Source organism: Falco punctatus, assembly GCF_963210335.1.
Source record: "Falco punctatus genome assembly, chromosome: 4".
Taxonomy (NCBI): Eukaryota; Metazoa; Chordata; class Aves; order Falconiformes; family Falconidae; genus Falco; species Falco punctatus.
Window position 1 is genome coordinate 18,731,202 of NC_137583.1, and position 19,152 is coordinate 18,750,353.

General features: G+C 47.8%; 1 protein-coding gene across 6 annotated transcripts in view; it reads right to left on the reverse strand.

Moving 5' to 3' along the window:
• Positions 1–19,152, reverse strand: part of FRMD4B (FERM domain containing 4B) — a 139,889-nt gene that overhangs the window by 66,985 nt on the left and 53,752 nt on the right. The window contains exon 1 of one of the 6 annotated variants that reach the window (XM_080385327.1): positions 10,046–13,904. The exons of the other annotated variants lie outside the window; for them this stretch is intronic. The gene's annotated coding sequence lies outside the window, so the exon portion shown is untranslated. Of the gene's footprint in view, positions 1–10,045; positions 13,905–19,152 lie in introns of those variants that run through there. 6 annotated transcript variants of the gene reach the window in all.

Genomic DNA, 19,152 nt, shown 5'->3' on the forward strand with positions numbered 1-19,152 from the left:
GCAGAGACACAGCCTCTTCCATCACCACTCAGCCCTTTCAGCCCTAAGAAGCCAAATTAACAAAGCTTTATTGTTTCAACTAATTGAGCTCATTTTGACCAAAAGCAGAGAGGGATTCTCCTGAGGAGCTCTGGAAACAGGTCAGAGATGAGTGCCTGCAAGCACAACTGGTTAGTGGCCGGGAAAAGGGGCTGCAGCGTCTGCGGGGCACCGGGACTGACAACCTCTGGCGCTGCTAAACATGGATCAACGCACCACCCACTGAAACAGCAATAGTGGTAAAAGGACCATTTGCAAAGCACGTCTAGCTGAAAGAAACCCCTTCCTTTTAATTTCTCCTACTGCTACGAATGTGAATTTGTACAGAAGTGGCAGATGAAGAACAACCTGTTGTGCGTGCAGGGGTGCAGAGCAAAGGCTGCACCATCAAGGAGATAGTGATGTTCTCCAGGCAAACCACAGCTGCACTCCTTGGTGCTGCACCCTGCAAAGGCATCATCCCAGAGCTGCTCCAGCCCCATGCCCTGCACTCCCAGCAAGATACCACTTCCAGTGCTTTATACTTGGGGTTTTGGAAGCAAAGCTGCACCACCCCAATTCCAGCTTCCAGCGCACTCCCTGCGATTTATCCGCTCACCAAACACACTGCCTGGAGCCCTTAAATCCAGCATGATCTGATCACAGGTCCATTTATTCCCCAGAACTGAAGGTCTGCCATCGCACACTCATAACTAAGTTAGGTGTCACCGTCAATTAATCATTTCATCAGCCCACCCTTCAAAGGCGGTGCATATTTCTGGCTCTGACATACTGTTACCAATCTGCCCCTGTTGCAAAGCACCTGATCCAATAGTGTTTTTAAATCATTCCCCGTCTGTTGCTCTGAGATAGCACAAGGGTTGCCAGTATTTAATTCCTAGCTGCTTTTGCTTTCACCCAGTGAAATCACATTAATCACTTCTGACTTGTAATTGTCTCAGTTTGTTGTTAAGTAAAAAAGGTTTCTATTACAGCAAACACATCCACAAAGCCTTGTGCTAAGGAGAAAGGAAGGTTGCTGGGAAGATTAAAATATAAAAAAAATACCGACCACAATCTGTGCTTCTATTCAGCTATCCAAGGTAATTACAAAGCACCTTAAAAGTAAAGCAATTAAGCCTCATGACACTCCTGAATACAGGCAAGACACAATTAGCCCCAACTTCACTGATGAAAAACCTTGGACACTGCTTAAAAGCCCGATTTAGAGATAATATTCAGTATCTGAGTCTCCAGGAATCTCATCTCTGAACAAGTCATACAGCTGCTTCCCAGAGGACTGGAAAGCTCAGTCAAGAAGCTGCAGAAAATGCCGGGGTGCTCGGTGATACAGCACCGTGAAATGCCATTCCTGTGACAAACCTGACAGCTCCAGCCTGTATCCCTGGAGTTCTATGCAGCCATGGACGTGTGTCACCCCAGGAAAGCTGTCGCATGGTGGGACACAACAGCAATATCCCCAGCCATGAAAATGCCTGCTGCTGGCTGTAGGTCAAGGAAAAGGGGGGCTCTGGAGCCCTTAGTTTGCTGCTTGCACCCCTCTGCCCCCCCGCCCACACGCCCACATCCCTACTAAGATGCCTTCTCCACCTGGGCTTGAGTGGCACAGCATTGATACTCACTGTGTGGTACCCAAGCCCGGTCGAGGAACACAGCTCTGCTGGAGTGACCACCAGCTTTGCATTTGCAGGCTCCAGTCCCTACCAAAGCCGTGTTAACCAGGGCAGTCCGGACACCAGCCTTTATCCTCCTCTTGCAGAGCCAAGGCTGCAGCAACCAGCACCCTGGCTCCTGCAGCTGTGCAAGAGCTCACTCCAAGTATCCCCACCCCATTCCTGATGGGGCAGAGAGCACTTCACTTGGCTTGCTCTGTACTTACAAACACAATCAGAAGCAAATCATTCCCAGTTACTACTGTAGAACCACCCAAGCCCATCCTGCATCAGGAATGTCACCCATCAGAGAGGTCATCTCCAGTAGACTATTCTCACCCCGCGAAGCTGCCCTCCCATGCAGACAGGGCTCCTATATATGAGACCATACTCACATTTTGCAAGCCTCATTTGTACAGGGGGCAGAACCAGAAGCTTCAGAGGCTACTGCAGCCACCAGCCCATCTCACCAGGTTTGGAGCATCAGTCACCTTCCAGCAGCCCCACATTGTCTCAGCACAGGGACGCAGAGGTGTGACATTGCCATACGCTCCAGCACAGTCACAGGTATCAATTGTCTGCTCTGGTCTTCTCTTGCCTGAAGAAAAGCTGGAGAGCTTCATAAAGAGGACTTCACCACTATAGTTTCACTAGATACAGAAAGGATTTTGGCCATGGAAGAATGCCTCCAGCTCAGCTGAGGCACTGAGCTCCTGGAGCCAAAGCAAAGGACTCATTTTTAAATCCCCCAAGGATACTGGCGTGATTTATTTCCCCACAGTATATCCGCTCACAGGCCTGTTTCCTTGGGCTCAGGGAAGGGACTTGTACCGGGCTCCCTGGCTCTCAGGGCTCCTCAGAGACCCAACACCCTGGGAGCCCCTTGCAGATACATCTTCTTTCATCTTTAATTCAGTACGCCTTGCTAATCTGAACAATATAATTGATTTTCTATGTAGTTGGACCCATCCATTATGAGATGAGCACAGCTGTCTGGCTCAGTTATGAGGTGGCATGAGCAGTTTGAGATATATATACATGCATCTGGGTTTTCATCATATTCTCATTGATTTTGCATTGTCTGTACAAATGAACAATTTTGTTATATTTTTGTAACATGCCCCCAAGTTGGTCTTTTGAGCAGTTATTTTTAAAAGCCTGCTAATATTTCAGCTATTAAAAGTGAAAGAAGTAGCAGCATAAAATTCATGAAATATCCCTATATCTCATCTCATTCCCAATAGGAAATAAGCTGAGCAACATAACGCACAGCCCCATTTTTGGCAAAACCAAGATACTGGGATGCTGGATTCTTATTTTTTCCCAAAATCACTCATATGCTCTGCACGCAAGAAAGCAAGAGCTCCTCAAAAATAGAGAGAAGTGAAAAAGGAGACAAACACTGTCCGATGCAGAAATGCAGTAATATCAAAACCCTGCAGCCCCTCCTAACTTACAGGCAGGCGACTTTCAGCAAGAACCTGGTTTACCCAGAGCTTCAGTGAGAGAGACAAATAATGAAGAAACACACAGTTCTCAATATATTCATATGTGGAAATTAAAGCATAGGAGAGATATTGTGATTCCATATAGCTGGTGAACATGGAAAGGTTTCATATAGCTGGGGAAAAAAACCCAAATTTTTTCCTCCATCTCGCTCATAACACAAAAAATAAGACAAATTCTCCAGCTAAAAATCAAGGCAGATTTTCCAAAACACCAGTCCTTTAAAACAAAAAACAACAGCAGCAACAACAACAACAACAAAAAAAAAACACAAAACACAAAACCCAAAAAGAACACAACACAAAAACCACAAAAAATAAACCACACCCCCCAAAATAAATAATGGGAGAAAAAAAACCAAACAACAACAAAACAAACAGGAAAAGAACCCAAACCTGCTTCTTGGCTACTTAAACCAATTCCCTGTGATATCCTGAGCCTGAACGTTTATTTGGGGGGGAAAAAACATATACAGGATATTTATGCTATTTCTCTTCAGCAGAAACATCCTCCCTATTCGAAGCTGGTTGTTACATGCAATATTTTTAGACACTCATGTGTGTCATCCAGTTAGGAAAAAAATAAGAAAACGAAAAAAATAATTGGACAAAGTGTAAACAGGAAACCTCAAAAAACTTAAGCCCCCAAAAAAAGCCAACAGAATAACTTATCTCCTGAAGTATAGCTTAGGAATGGGAAAAACCTAAAGGATCCAGGTCAGAAGCAAACCCAAAGGTGTTGCACTCCCCGCAAACCAGATTTCACCTCCCAGAATGGGGCAAATTAGAGGCACCGCTCAGCGTAGCCAGCCAGATGTGTCACCGACTCCTATTTTTAAGCCTTGTTTTAAGAAAGTCTAGAGTCTTCACTACTAAGGAAAGCCAAGAAACCTCCAAACCCTAACGACTCTGTGGCCGGAGGGGAGAGGATTATACATAAACTGCACATAATTGAGACAAAATTAGTAACTGTTTCTACCATCAAAACACTCAGAGGTCTGCGCCTGCATCCCAGCTGCTCTTATTTGGGATGTGCCACGACTCGGGCTCCAGCAGCCCCTGTGCACGCGCTTCTGGCACACCAGCGTCACACCGATGGGTAACTGATGTGCCCGGGGACAGGACGGCTGTGCTGGGCTCCTGCAGCCACATAAATATGCATCGCTGGAAGCTTTAAAACCAACCCTGCCCATCCAGTAAGGCTTCATATTTTTAATACCCCAAACTCCAGGAGAAATCTTTTGCAAGTAGCAAACCTCTGCCCCCCCATTCTCTTACTCTTCTCTCCAGAGAAACCCTTTTGTTCAGGCATGGGTGTTACTGAGCTCCCACAGGGGCTCTGCCTGCAAACAACCCCCAGCCCCTTGTGACTCCGGGGATTCAGTCCCAGCTGCACAGAACTGCAGATACTATTTCCATGAGCTCCTTGCAAGGTAACCACATGAAATTACACTTCACTGGCAGGTGAGTAAGCTCCAGAAGATATTTTACAGGCAGAATTAAAACCAACCCTGCATTCATGCATCCAGTGATGAGAGGAAAGGGGAACCATTCTCACTAAATGGCTGCACACAAAGCCTTCAACCTGCAGTTTTAAAAGCGAAAAATTGGACCGCAGTGCGTCATTAGCACATGGATAATAAAAACTGGCTCATTTATTCCTGAACCAGGCATATAACTCCACGGTGGCTCAAGCAGTCAGAGCACTGAAGAAAATCATACAGATAACAAAAAACAAAAGAGCAATATTCCCACTCACAAGAGGCATGTGGTGCATTTGGAAATCCATTTGCCACACTGATCCAGCCTCCACAAAGGGGCCCCAAAATCCTGCCGTCCTGCTTTTGATCAGTGACTCAGAGGCAGCAGTGCTGCTTTGCAGGTGTACGAGCCCAGAGAACCAGCCTTGCCCTTTGAATTTCATCTCAAAATCCTTACCTGAGCTGCAGTTAACCAGCTATAAAACATCACCAGTAATTTCCTGTGAGGGTTTTGTTTCCCCCCACCCCACAAACCTATAACTCATAAGCCTGTACGAGATTTCAAAGCTTAATACTGAAGCTCCTATGCTGACCTTGGATTTTCATCAGCATTTAGGAGGGGTTTTTTGGGTATTGTGTTTTTTTGTTTTTTTTCCTTTGGTCCTGAAAACATTTAGGATCAGATCCTCAGCTGCCTTAGATCAGCATTGTTTCATTGACTTTGATTCAACTGGCTGGCTTATATCTAGCCCATAAACATGTACGGCCTGATAAAAATATGAAATAAGATGCAAGAATGTATTGCAATATGAAGCTGCCCTAACAAGGCACATCTCAGGAAAATAAAAGCCTTTGCCTATCCTTCTGGAAGGAAGGGGCCTGCATGCAGCTGGGGGGAAGAAGGAAAAAGTTATAATGGTTTAAATGACCTCAGAGTTTCCTGGTGTGTCTGTTGGGAGAGCAAAGCCTCGTGGTGTTCTAGCACTCAGTCTCGCTCAAAACTTTAAGGAATAAGCAGAAAAATAACAAACAGGACTTTAGTTTTATACCAGCATTTCTATGGAAACTTTTTAAAGGATTCACATAGGATCACACTTCTTGTGAGCCTGTTAGCAGCCTGGGGGCCTCCTTGACCCAGTGTGGGTGCCCAGCACAGTGCCCTGTGGTGGGAAGTGCTCAGGGAGGGGGCTAGAAATGCTCCACCCTCCCACAGGTAAGGATCCAGGGAAGGGAAACATGACCCCATCCCATCACAGCCCACTTCAGTGCCTCTCCAGCCTTTCCATCACCTCCTTTGCCAGCAAGGAGTGCAGCGCGAGGATCCCAAGTGATGCCTCCTCTGCACAGCTGCCCTCCCCTCGAAGTCTTTTGGACTCACCGATATCCCCTATAAAAGAGTTGGCTCTGGGTCTAAAACACTCAGTTTCCCCCCGGTCTGTGCACACAGCAGCCGGGGCAGCTGGTGGGTTCCCTGCTGTGGCACTGCAGCCTGGCCCACGCAGATGTGATCCCTTTGAAGGCAACTGGCAAGAGCTTCCACCAGCATTACAGGGGGCAGAGCACGTCTCCAGACATACTGACTCTCCTTCCTAATCATCAAGTCATAAAGAAACCTTTGGCTGAAGTCCTGACTCCAATGTAGTCAATGAATTTTGCCGTTAACTTTAATAGGGCCAGGATTTTGCCTTAAATCGTTATCTTGCTATTAACCTTAACAGAAGCCAGCATCTGCTTAATATTAAATAGCCAGTGATGCACTGAAGTGGCTGGCTACATCTTTCACCCTTCGTGCTATGGCAAACCACTCTTTAAGACCCATCCCACCTCACCAGGGTGACTCCAAGTGCCACCTCTGTCCTTCCCAAGGGCTGCAGAGCCCACACTGGCGCCGCACGCTCCCGTCCCCACACTCACGGGGTGCTCACCCACAGCAACTGCAAGGACCTTACAGAGTCATTCCCCACCTCAGGGTGTCCCTGTGCTTCTTGTCTCGGGACCAGCCAGGCAGGGACAGACACTTGAAGACCTGACTGAATACACCATGCACAGAAATTATGTTTTAAATAAGTTTTCTCCAGCATGTCTCATCTTAAGTGCAAGCTGGTACAAATGCCCCTTTGATGATGCTTTCCATGGAAATGTTGGCTCTGCTGAAGTTTGGCAAAGAGTTAGAGATAAAACACAGGGGGCCGAGAAGCTCTCTGGGTTGCATGGCACCTTCCTAAAATAACCGCGTGAACTGAAGATACAGTGAAAAAAACCTGGCTCCTGCAGAGCATCAACTGACTTTCATGTAAGTCCCACCAGCTGAGCCAGTAAAAAAATCTGGCAACGTAACAGCCCAAGTGCTCTCGCTCACCACAGGCATCATGGCTTTTCAGGGCTAAGTGCCAGCACACTTTCCATACAATTCTCCTTCTCCCCTATTATTCTACTATTTCTCGTTGCAGGGGATGGCAAATCTAAGAGCTCTTTCACTCCCTTTATAGACAGTTTGCCAATTTGTACAGGACAACAGGCACAGCCTCTTGTGGTCATGAGCAAGATCACCCTCTTTGGAGCAAGTCGTGGGGGCTCATAAATCTCCTCCTCTCCCAAAATGCTCAAATGCAGTGCTCAGAGAGAATGATGAGCATACTGCAATTAATAAAATGAAAAAACACAAACAACACACATGCACAAACCCCAAAGAACAGTGGCAAATGAAAATCCAGGGAACAAATGAATTCAGTCTTCCTCAAAATGGTAAATATGGTGTCCCAGCCACGAGATAAAGCCCTTTGCCAAGTGCAAAATCTAAACAGGAGAGCTGCTGCTTCTTGATCTCTACCAGGAGTGTGCAATGTGAAAAACTAACCCCTCTCCTCCCCGCAAGGAAATTTTGCAGCATGGCTGCCTCTCCTGATGCTACGGATGATGTAGTGGGTGCTGCTCCCCCCATGCAGGGGTGAGGGGTTGCTCGCCCACGACCTGTGCACCAGCACACAGATGAGCACGTCACGAGCCACTGCACGAGGCAGAGGGACAAACTGCTGCAGAAGAGCCTTCACTGGCCCTGCTGGCCCCATACTTTCGAGTTGACAAGCAGCTTTCAGACAGCATTTTGCCTCTCCCAATACTGCCAAAGGCCACAGGATACGGCAGGCTGTGTTATCAGTAGATGCCGAGTCCCTCTGACAGGGAGAGGTTAGTTAGCCATCTTCTGGAAGGAAGAGCCTCGTTGCTGCATTGGGATTCTCCTTATATTAAATAAAGGTCTCATACTCTCAATTGAAATGTTTCTCAAACAGTTCATGTCATTCCACAAGTGCTGATGTTACCATTCCTACTACTTTGCAGAGTATTTAAAATAACAGCAAGAAAATTGTAGGCAGGCAACTCTACAGCTAATCCTAAAAATCAGGAAAATTAATAGGAAACAATCAGTGCAAATCTACCACAAATATCAAGTCAGTGAAATACTTCATCCAACATCTGCTTTCCTTGGCGGAACACAGCCCATAAATTAGTGTCTGGTGGAGACGTGCTTATCACCGCCAGTGCTGAGACACTGTAGTCTGGTCATTACTGCACACAAGCCCATGGTGATGTTTTGTTCCAGTGCAATCTCCTGGGAACTTGGTGGTGATCCTGGGGGATCAAAGAGCTTTCCTGACACTACCCGATGGAGCAAATGCAGTGTTGGCCCTGAAAGGGCACTGTGTGGAGGCAGCAGCATCCTCTGCCCTTGAATGAGCAGTACCCACCACGGGGCACGGCTGGTCTCCTGCCTTCCTGCGACCCTCGCTCCTCAGCCAGGAGGTTGCAGGCAAATCAGTTAAGCTCGTGCTTCTTTGCTTAAGTCTCTACAACATGAAGCTCCGGAGATATTCTGTGCAGAGCTGGTAACTTCTGCGTTTCACCCCACCCATCCCTGACCCACCTGAAACAGAAACTCAGCTTTCCCTGTAACAGCCACAGTTACAGAAGACTAAAAAATTCCCCTTAGAGAAGTTTCATCCCCAGAGACCCACACTCTGCCCTTAATGTATCTTTGCCTCTGCCCTGTCTCTTTGATGGCTTCTCACAGGCTGCTGCTCTGTTCCCCACTGCATTGCTTCTCCACCACCCCCTGCTCACCCCTGGGTTGGGTTTTTGTGGGAAGGTTCCTGAGGCAGGAGACTTCGGTAGAGCGAGCCTTGACCAAGTATCTGCCATTCTTGCCAGGCAGCACCATGCCCTCTGAGAGCATCTAGCACCTCCTCCCCTCCGGCCCCATCAGAGTCTTGTACCCAGCTCATCCCCCAATCCTGTCCCCATCCTTCCCCTGGACTTTTCCAGCTGCTCTCATGCTTGACAGCAGCCCCTCAGGAAACCCAGACGCCAGCCTTGAAGAGACATTAGGTAAGCAGGCAATGAAAAATAATTCATTTTGAAAAAGGCTATATCACCAAATTGCCTTTAAATCTGTAACTTTCCAAAAAAAAAAAAAAAAAAAAAAAAGCAAAGAGCAAGCAAACAACCCCAGAAAAGCCTGAAATCTTAAGCTCTCAGGAAGAAATCTAATAGTGGATACTGGCCACAGCAGGCGTTGAGCAGTGTTCCTTGGCAGTGCCGGCGGCGAGGGGCCAGCCTGCCCAGCTGCCAGCGCCTTGCCAGGCACTCAGAGGCTTTCGCAGGTTTGGACTGCTCCACACTCCACTTTTAAAGCAAAACAAGCACTTGGGATCAAAGGCTCTTTCTCAACAGCCGTTACTGAGCTCCGCGTGCACTGCTGCATCTCCAGCGCCCAGCCTCTTCGTGAGGGTTTTTTTTGGGCAGGAGGGGTGGGGACCTTATTGATGAGACATTTAATAGTTACATGCTGAAAGGAGCTACTGTACCAGGCACTGACTGCCGTTGCTCAGGACTTATGAATCTGGGCTTTGTTCAGTTTAAATCACATCTCAGAGCAGCCTATAAGGGTAACCTCAGAAAACGGGTTCTCTCTATAATCAGGAGTTAACAGACCTCCAGCTGCGACAAAATTAGCAGAACCAAGCTTGGATTTAGCACTTTCCTAAAGCAGTCAAGGCAGCACTTACAACAAAGGCAGGAAAAAGCAGCTGTAAACACTGGGAGTAAACAAACAACCCCTTATCTCCACAATGGAGTGCAACAGATACAAAGAAATTTTTATGGATTGATCTTTCGCAGGGCAAAGAAAAGAGCAAGCAAAAAGTTTTCAGCCTGCGCTACCCAAGCACCCCAAAGCAATCCTGCTTGGCTGTGTGCTGCGCTCTGACTGCCTCCTCTCCCGCACGGTGTTTGAGTTGGGGCACCAGGTAACAGCACTAAGTAACATTATCTGTTGCTGCTAAGCATCAGCAATTAAAATATAGCCTCTTACCTCCAAATCACGCGCCCTGCTGGTTTAAAAGGACTGGAGAAACCCAAGAAGTACTCAACAGTGTGCATGTACTAAGCCTTCAGGTTTTCTGTACATTTGAGCTGGGGGAAGAAGGGAGACAGATCCCGGACTTCTTCCGTTGCCATATAATCTCAAGGAAGTGACCTTCGCATTTGTTGCTTTGATTACAGATTCAGAAACAAAAGCCCTTCCAGCGTGAGTCAGGGGACACAAGAGATTGAAATGTGCTTGTTAAAAACGGGAGGTGAGCTGGGAAAGCATTACAATTATTTTCATTTTTTTTTCCTTTGTAATATTAACCCCTTTATTACGAAGCAAAACTAAATAAAAAAACAGCAGTTACTGACCAAAGGCACAGCACGAGGTGCCAGCCCTGGGGCAGCAAGACACCTTGCTGTGGGACCCCGGGTCCCTGCCAGCCCCACAGCAGCCAGCTGAGGACCCCACGCCAGCAGCTCTGTGCTTGTTGGGAGCTGCCATCACCCCTCTGGCTCTTACACCCCACGCATCCCCATCCAGGGGACAGAAAGGGCCTTTACAACAAAACCTGGCACAGCACTAAAACTTCAAGCTGCCTCCACTTCCAACCCCTGGGGCAGGGGGCTTAGCCCCATGGCAGCAGGGAGGCTCATCTACTGACCTGAAGGTATACAGGTAAACGAAGGTAACTAGACCTGGTCTTCTCAGCACACCTACCCTCATTCCGTACACACATCTCCATAGTCCCTCGCTGCAGCAGACACCCCCCGGCACAGCGTTTCGCTGGATTTCCAAAACTCCTTTCCAAAGCACAGGTCTGCTGCCTCTGATGTGGGCTACCACACGCCAGGGAGAGAACTAGGCATGCAGACACAGTTCACACCCTTGGCCATCAATCTGAATTTGTTCTGGGGTCAGGGCTGGTCTCCAGGAGTGCAGTTTGCTGCTGGCAGAGGCACAGGAGTAAACCACCTACCTGCTGATCTGCTGCTTCCTTTGTAGGACTGTTCTCTATGTGCAAAACTTGTAGTTCATCTCCTGATGTCTTCCCCTCTGGTACATCAACCTGCGAGGCTTCACACACTGCTGAGCTCTGACACAGCCCCACTGCCTGTGTAACAGCATCAGGCAGAGCACAGGTATCACACCAAGGCTCAAAACCCGAGGTCTCCAAAAGCAATGCCAAATGCCTGTATAGCATCACTTTTACTGAAAAGGGAGGGGGGTGGGTGGGGGGTGGGTGGGTGAACAAAACAGAAAACTGAAGAACTGCACACCCAAATCCAGGAGGTTGTAACCTCCAGAGCTGCAGCCTGACCTCCAGGCAGGTAAACAAAAGACACAAGTTCTCAAATGTACAAGTTTCAAAGTCTGCAATACAAGCTTGTTCCTCCTTCACAAACACAGCCTTAGCATTATTATTTTCTTTTTCTGTGATGTGAGTATGGGTACCCCAAGTTTTTGAATCACAACACTGATTCACATCCTCCGGCCACATAAATTATGGCAGGAAAACTGAATCCAAGGAAACAGCACAGCCCAGGACCACAGCATCCAATGTGGGCTGGAGGACACAGGCTGGGGGAACACCACCAAATGCTAGCAGAGCAGGGAGGAGCTCTGGACACACACCAAGACACTTCACCTGGGAGCAAGAACAACCTCTTCCCTTTAACTAGATGCTCCTCTTCAGTTATTTATGCTCCCAACCGAGCAGTCACCATGCACAGAGAGGACCAAACTACAAGGACCTTTCCACCCTAACTTTTATAATCCATGGATCTATTTTAATAGGAAAAAATTAAGTTCAACACCTGGAACAAACTAACTTGCTTATATCAGGATGGGAAGCAAGATCATCAGGGTCTGTCAAACTTTTAAAAGCAACACCTCAGGGAGATGTGGCTCCCACGTGCCAGAGACACCAAGCCCTCTTGGTGCAGCTAAACTCCCCTGAACAGGAGGCTCTGAGTACTGAGCATCTGAGGCCAACACAGGGCTCCACCAGGCTGCGGAGCCCTGTGTGAAGCCGGAGCCTTACTGATGCTGCTGGGAAGGGAAGCAGAGCTGCTTGGTCTACACGATCCCACAGCGTGAGTCAGCCCTGCTCCCCTGGCCTGAGGTTGCCTCTGTAAGTTATCATCAACCCAGACACCTCCAGAGGCCAACTCACCCCAGCTACCCCAGACACCTGGGATGCAGGGAGGTGCCAGAGGTGTCTCGCCCTCCTTGTTTAATGCAGAGAAACTAGCTTTGATCAAATACCCGCCTTTTAAATAGCTGCAGACCAAGAGGTGGGGTTTTTTTCCCCAAGTTACTTTGTAAAAGCTAACATTCTCATAGCCAGGAGACTACAGAAGCTCTCCACACAATGCTCAATATCACAGGTTTCATAAAAAAAAAAACCAAAACATAAGCTGGTCCCACACCAGGCAGGAGGGTGCCAGGTCAGGTCCAGCCAGCTGGGTCCACACTGCACCAACAGCCTAAGGGATGGCAGCTGGGACAGTTTTGGGAGAGCGTTTCAGAAAAACAAACTTGCATTTGTCTCCAAAACACAGGCTCCAAAGCCCTAAAATAAGACGGAAAATAGACAGTGACTCATTTTTCCTTCAAGAAATGACGTGAAGGTTACCTGGGTGGTGCCAACTTCTGCCCTGCTGGGACAGCCACAGGGACAGGAATAGCTGGAGGAAGGGAAGAGCACAGCTCCTCAGAGGATCCAGGGCTTCCAAACAACTACAGATCTGGGCTATAATTCAGCTGTGCTCTAGGCCACAGGTAATTTTTCTAAACAAGAAAAATTAGAGTTTAAACGAAATGTAGCATACCTGTAAGAGGTTCTAGTAGTGGGAAGCTGTTGGAGCAGCAAGAGTTGGGCAGGGTGAAGTCTCTGTAACTCTGAGGCCACCAGAAGAGCCCCAAGCTGGGCTTTGGGGATGGCTGCATCACAACTCCTTGCCAAAGGGTACGTAACCCTACAGCAAAGGCAGTGCACCCCAGCCTCTCTGAACAAGGTAAACTGATGCCATGTGCTTGGTATTAGAGAGGAATTTCTCCCACTTTCGCTATGGCTTAGCAAACAGCAACTTGCACACCAGCTAAGTGCACCAGCCCAACCAGATTCCTGACGGCCTTCATCTACACCAGCATATTTGCTCTCCCAAAACAACTGTGGCTACCAAACACGTTCAGTCTGGCATGAGCCAAACAACTCTACACTCAGTATGGCAGGGACCTCTTCGCCTAGGACAGCCACCTTCCTGGAGAAACTGTTTCCCTCTTATTTTTTTCTTGTCTCTCTTACAACCTCAGTTTTCCTCTCCTGTTGCACTTCTGCTGCCTTTTTTTCCCCTACCTGTTTTTGTTGTTTCTCCCCACCCCACAACTTTCTTGCAAATTTGTGCTCAGTCTGGAGTACTGGGGGGTTCGACATACACCTGAAAGGGGTCAGAATGATTATTCTTTTTATTCCCTGGTCCCTCCCATCCCTTTCCTTGCTTACACAGCCTGTACTTTTTGTGCTATGTAATTCTTGTGCTACTCTCCTGCTCTTCCAGCTTCTTCACTCCCATCCTTCAGTCCTTTGCCTCCCTCGCACTTGCACAAGCCAGTAGCCTGCCTGCAAGAGATACGAACAAGCACAGCCCTCTCCGTACCATACACCCTCTGCCCAGCCCACATCACCCTGTCTACAAGCTGCTAGCCCAACGAAAGGTAAAACCAGGACACTCAGAAAAAAACACATCCTTCGCAATGGCCTAATGGTGCAAGTGCTCTGCATAGGAACTTCTCCATCACCACCTCCCAGCTCTGCTGGCACTGCACATTTGCGCCCAATAGCAAGCTGAACACTGGGACACCCCCTGTTCTACATAAGCTGCAAAAGCAACCACGGAAACAGTACAGTCTTAAAACTCATGTTGCTTGTACTGTCAATGATGGCTTTTAATGGCTAAAACCAGGCTATTCTCAACCTTTTGATAACCCCAGCTCTCCTTCCCCAACAGGCAGAGTAGATGCATGTTTATATGAATGACAGACCAGCTAGCGGGGAGAAGTGTATTAGTGTGTGGGAGGGTATTTAAGCTAATATATTCCAGTGCTGATAGCTTTATCCTCTTTTCAGTCTCTTAGAATGAACTGGCCTCCATCTGTACAGAAGATTAGTAGAATTACCAATCACTAATTATGACTCAGAGGTTTTAAGAGCAACGCAGACTGTACAAGAGTGGCCTGATTTTTAGAAAATGAGGAGACAAAGATAGCACAGTGTTATTTTAAGGACATGGACAGTCCAACCAAGATTACAGAGCACTGCAGTGACAACACTAGCAGAAGGAAGGAAAGCTAAGCACGCAGACAAAAAAATGAAGTATGGAAAATCAGCACGTGCCTGAAACACGTCTAATTCACCTTTTCATAAGCCTCTTGTCCAGTCAGAGCAAGCTGGCCAGCCTCTCTGCACCAGACCAAAGACGAGATTTATCCAGGCAAGTTCATACAGTGATACCTTTGTATAGGAGTCTGCTTCTGAAAAGTGGCGCCAGTAACATTTGAAATCTAACTTATTTTGCAAACTGCGTCAGATCGAAGAAAAAAAAATATTTATACGGGCCAAAGCAGTTAGTGAATAGAAGGCACTGTTTGAAACTGGCACTGTGACACCCTGAAGGAAATGAGATGAAGTTCACAGTCTGGTTGTGAAGTTTGTCTGCTAGGGAAGAGGGAGGAGCTGTACAAAAAAAATCATATTTTTGTTTCAATAAACTCTCAAACAGAAAACGCTATATCATGAGGTCCGATGGAAATATGTCTGGCAGAGCGCTTTGGAAAGCTGCTGTTGGAAGCGTGTAAAGCCAAGTTTAAGCTCTCGGGAGGCAGTGCCCAGAGCCAGTCCTGTTCCGAGCTCTGCAAGAGGCTCCCCCAAAGCCCCAGCCGCAGGGAAGCCTCCACGTGCCGTGTTTGGATGTGACAGGAGTTTCAAGTAGAGCCAAAGCTCTGCAGGTGATGTATGAGCAGTGTCACAGCGTTAGATCAGATCTTTGTGAACAAAGAAAACAGCTGGATGAAAGCCATCGCAGCAAAGCTTTTCCAGAGCAGCCAGTAATCCCCAGCGCCCAAGCTTAAGTCTTTGAAGGGGCACATATTCAGCGTCCTCCAAAAAGGTCTTCAAGTTCCCTTGTGGAAAGGCCTAACCCAGAAGGAAACCCGTGATGCTTCCTCTGAGCATCATCTCCACTGGTGTGGAGGAAGGAAAGCTCTGCCCTGGCAACACAGAGCTCCCCCTTCGTGCTCACCCTCACTGCTCCAGCACCACACTTTCCATTGCTGTGAAAAGGGGGTGGGGGAGGGGAAAAAGACAACATCTCCAATTTGTCAGCATATTTTATAATGAAAAGTTAAGGTGTGGGCTAGCAGAGGAAACATGGTCCTCACTATCCAAACCAACTACATAAGCACCATAGGAAACAGAAGTCTACTGCTTCCTCTCTCGCTCCTCCACCCCAGGTACGTATGGGACAGATGCACAAACAAAGCTGACTCATTGTGCTTCATCAGCAAAATCTTTTTTTCCCCTTCACACAAAGGAAATGACCTTTCAGAAGTTAAAAAGCATTTGTCCAAAAAACTCACATTAATTCAATTTACACTTTCCCACTGAAGATTGTTAGCCAAATTACCAGTGTAACCAAATAGCTTAATCACAGAGATGCTCCTATACCTGCTTTCCTGTCCAGCAGATATTGATCACAGCATGTCACTGTATTCAGCAGGAGTTTGGGGACAGTTTGCCTGGTTTCTCTTCTCTGCTTTGCATCAAACTGACTGACTGACATGCATTTTAACCCTGACACTAAAGCATTCACTTGACCAGATTTTAATTTATAAGTTAGTTGCATTACCAAATAGACTTTGATGCAATGTTTCTTTCATGCTTAAAGCACAGGGGCTAATGAGGAGTGACTGTGCCGTGGGACATACGGGTGAAAATTGGCAGTCATACTGCAGGGGAAGACATGCGCTGGAATATGGTAGTGTCGATATCCCAATGGAAGTCAGGCCAGTGGTAACCTAAGTAGCTAAACACAGGATAGATGTTGATCCTGAAAACTTTGCTTTGCCGCTGCTTATTAACCTAATTTATATAAAAATTTCACTTTCTGCTTTATTGCTCTATATTTAAATCCGAGACAGGTGGCCTATAAAACCAGTATGCAGAGAGCCCTGCCAAAAGCTTTGTTTTGGAAGAGTATCCGGACACCCAGAAGCACAGCACTGTCCTGCTGTGGGCATTAGGAGGGGCTCTGGGAAGACCCCCTCAAAGCCCAGGGGGGTCAGAGCTGGCAGGCCAGAGCACTACGTGCCGGACATCCACAACAGACCACAGCCCTCGCTCCTCTCCCTCATAGGAAATGGGTACCCTTGCATGAAGGCTTCTATGCTGAATTCTCACCTAGAATTTTTTCCAAGCCCTAATAGCCCAAATAACTTATATTGACTTGCTGCAGTCAGAAGGAAGATCTGTGCCAGATCTTCCATCAGCTGCCTCTGCAAGTCTCTGTTTTTTTGAGGACAGGCTTTCAGATACTCCCTGCCACGAACAAGGCAATGTTCCCTGGCACACCACCCAAGTGCTCACAGGAGCTAAATTCACACACTGCACAGCCCTGCTCCCCTCGCGTGGGTTCAGAGGTTATTTCAGACTGAAAGGGGACACCCCGTCAGCACTTTGGCTCACAAACTCCTCCAGATGAACAGGCTCTGGGCAAATAGGACATCCCTTCTCTTTTGGCAGATGAGACAGATGACGGCAAGCACCCTGGAGCAGAGACCAGCTCGGGGAAGCACCTGAGCTTGGCTTGCTGGGCTGGAATCCTTGCACCGGTGTCCTGGTGACACCACAGCCGGTAAGACCTTGGAAGGTGTTTCCTGCAGACACGTGCTAGAAACAAGAAGGCTGAAGAGAAGATGACTGACAAAGGCTGGTTTGTTCCTGTTGGGTTGGGGGGTTTGTGCATAAAGCTGCTAAGACAGGTAAAGGCTTTATGGTAGCAGAGAGGATTTCAGCCTGCCCTGGCTGATGGCTCTGCCCACGTGGCCACCGCTGCACCTGCCGGCTTCAAAGGACACAAGTGAGAGCCCTGTGTAGAAGCATGAAGGTGTTAGTGGCTTCTCTGTTCTGGGACTCAAGCTCGAGTCTCCCATGAGGCTAGCAAGCATTTTATATTTGAAGAAAAACTGACCCAAACCCCACCACCACCACAATAAAAAACATAGCAGCCCAGGGAGAAGAAATCCTGCTGGCTTTCTTTTCACCACAGTAACGTACTGATGATTAGAGAGGCCTTAGCAATGTCCAGCTCACCCAAAAATAGCCACTGACCCACAAAGCAATGTGAATCCCAAACACGGATCAGAGCAAACTGAAGCCTCCAGGGCTGACCAGCAGCACAAGTGCCTGTCACCTCACCCTTCCCTGCACATCCCCTGCGTGTAGCTCAGGGACAAAGTTCCAACTTTTTCCTGGTTTGTTACACCATGCACAGCCCAGGGAGTCCTCAAGAGAGGGCAGAAGCTTAAGTTTAGTCAGAAGAGCTATTCTAGACAACCGGTGGTATTTTTCACACCTGGACTATGAATGTGAAGGAGTTACAGAAATACAAACACTCTTGAAGTCAAGGTGGGAAAGGACTTTGTTAAGCACCTGTCCAGGTGCCAATATTAATAAGAACACAAGGCAAAACCACGTAGCCCCCTAACTACAGGGCTTCTAGCAAAAAATTAAGGCGTCAAATGGCATCCCTGGCAGGTAGGAGACTGTTGTTATATCCATTTCACGGACAAAGAACAGGGGCATACAGAAAGAAGACAATTTGCCCAAGATAATGCAGGATCTATGGTAATGATGGGACACACAATCTTATGTCCAAGATCAGAGCCTAGTCCCATAGCCACTGGGACATCCACCTCCTTGAGAAACAATGCCATGCAGAATTCTGCACGGCAACTTCTGCTCCTGTATTGCTCCACTGCACCCAAGGTGAACAAGTGTAGCCCAGCACGGCTCGGAGCACGTCTCTGCATGCAGGGGTCATCCAGCTCAAGTCGGTAGATATTCCCGTAGCTTGAAGTGTTTAAAGAAAATGGAAAAGAAAAATAATAATTGATTCAACCTCTTTCTAGGGCTCCGATATCTAAATAGACCACTGACATTTAATGCTGCGTGCTCAGTCCTGCACCCACCGGGCTCAGCCACACTACCACCAGTGGTTTTAAGAGCAAAAAGCCCAGGACTTCAGCACAAAAAGCTGTGTGTTACACAGCCCAACAAGGAAGAGCTGCAGGGCAGTCCCTTAGCCATGTGTCCTTAATACACCCCAAATTACCACTAGGAAATTCCTGACATTAAAACGTGAGAGTCACCTTGTTCCTACCTGGTTTCATCTCTGAGGGATGGCCCTTGGAGCAACATGTCACTGCACATCCACAGCAATCCAGCGACACTTTCCTTATCGTTGTGACAAAGTGTGGGCAGAGGGGAGTGGGAAAGGGGCATTCCCCATCCACCTTTGGCTCAAGGGCCCCCTGGAAGGATGACAGAAGGACCAATCTCTTTTTTACCCATTTTCACATCCCCGCTTTAGGACACAGGCACAAGAGTCAGAGATGCTCCTCAAAGATGGCAAAACAGATCAATCCACCAACAGCCACTAGGACACAGCAAGTTTGAGTAGAGATACAGCCACGCTTTGTTTTGGGGAGGGGGGGGGGAAATCTCTTTTCACTTCAAGCCAACCATTGGAGAATGGCAGCTGAACAGGCTGAATACAGCTGTTGTCAGAGCTGGTCCTTACTGAGCCATGATTCCAGCCCTGGAGGGATTGGGTTTGCCTCCATGGGGAGGCAGCAGGGAGCAAAGGCAGTCCAAGCTCCACACTCTCGACATGAACGGACTACAAAAATAACACCCACACAGTACAGGTGTAGCTGGATTTTATGTATAGAGAAAGAAGGGAGCCAAGGCTGCATCCCACATTTCTTCAGGTCAGTAAAGGCAGGCAGATGGGGAGCAATGATGCCCGTACTCCTGCAATCCCTAACTG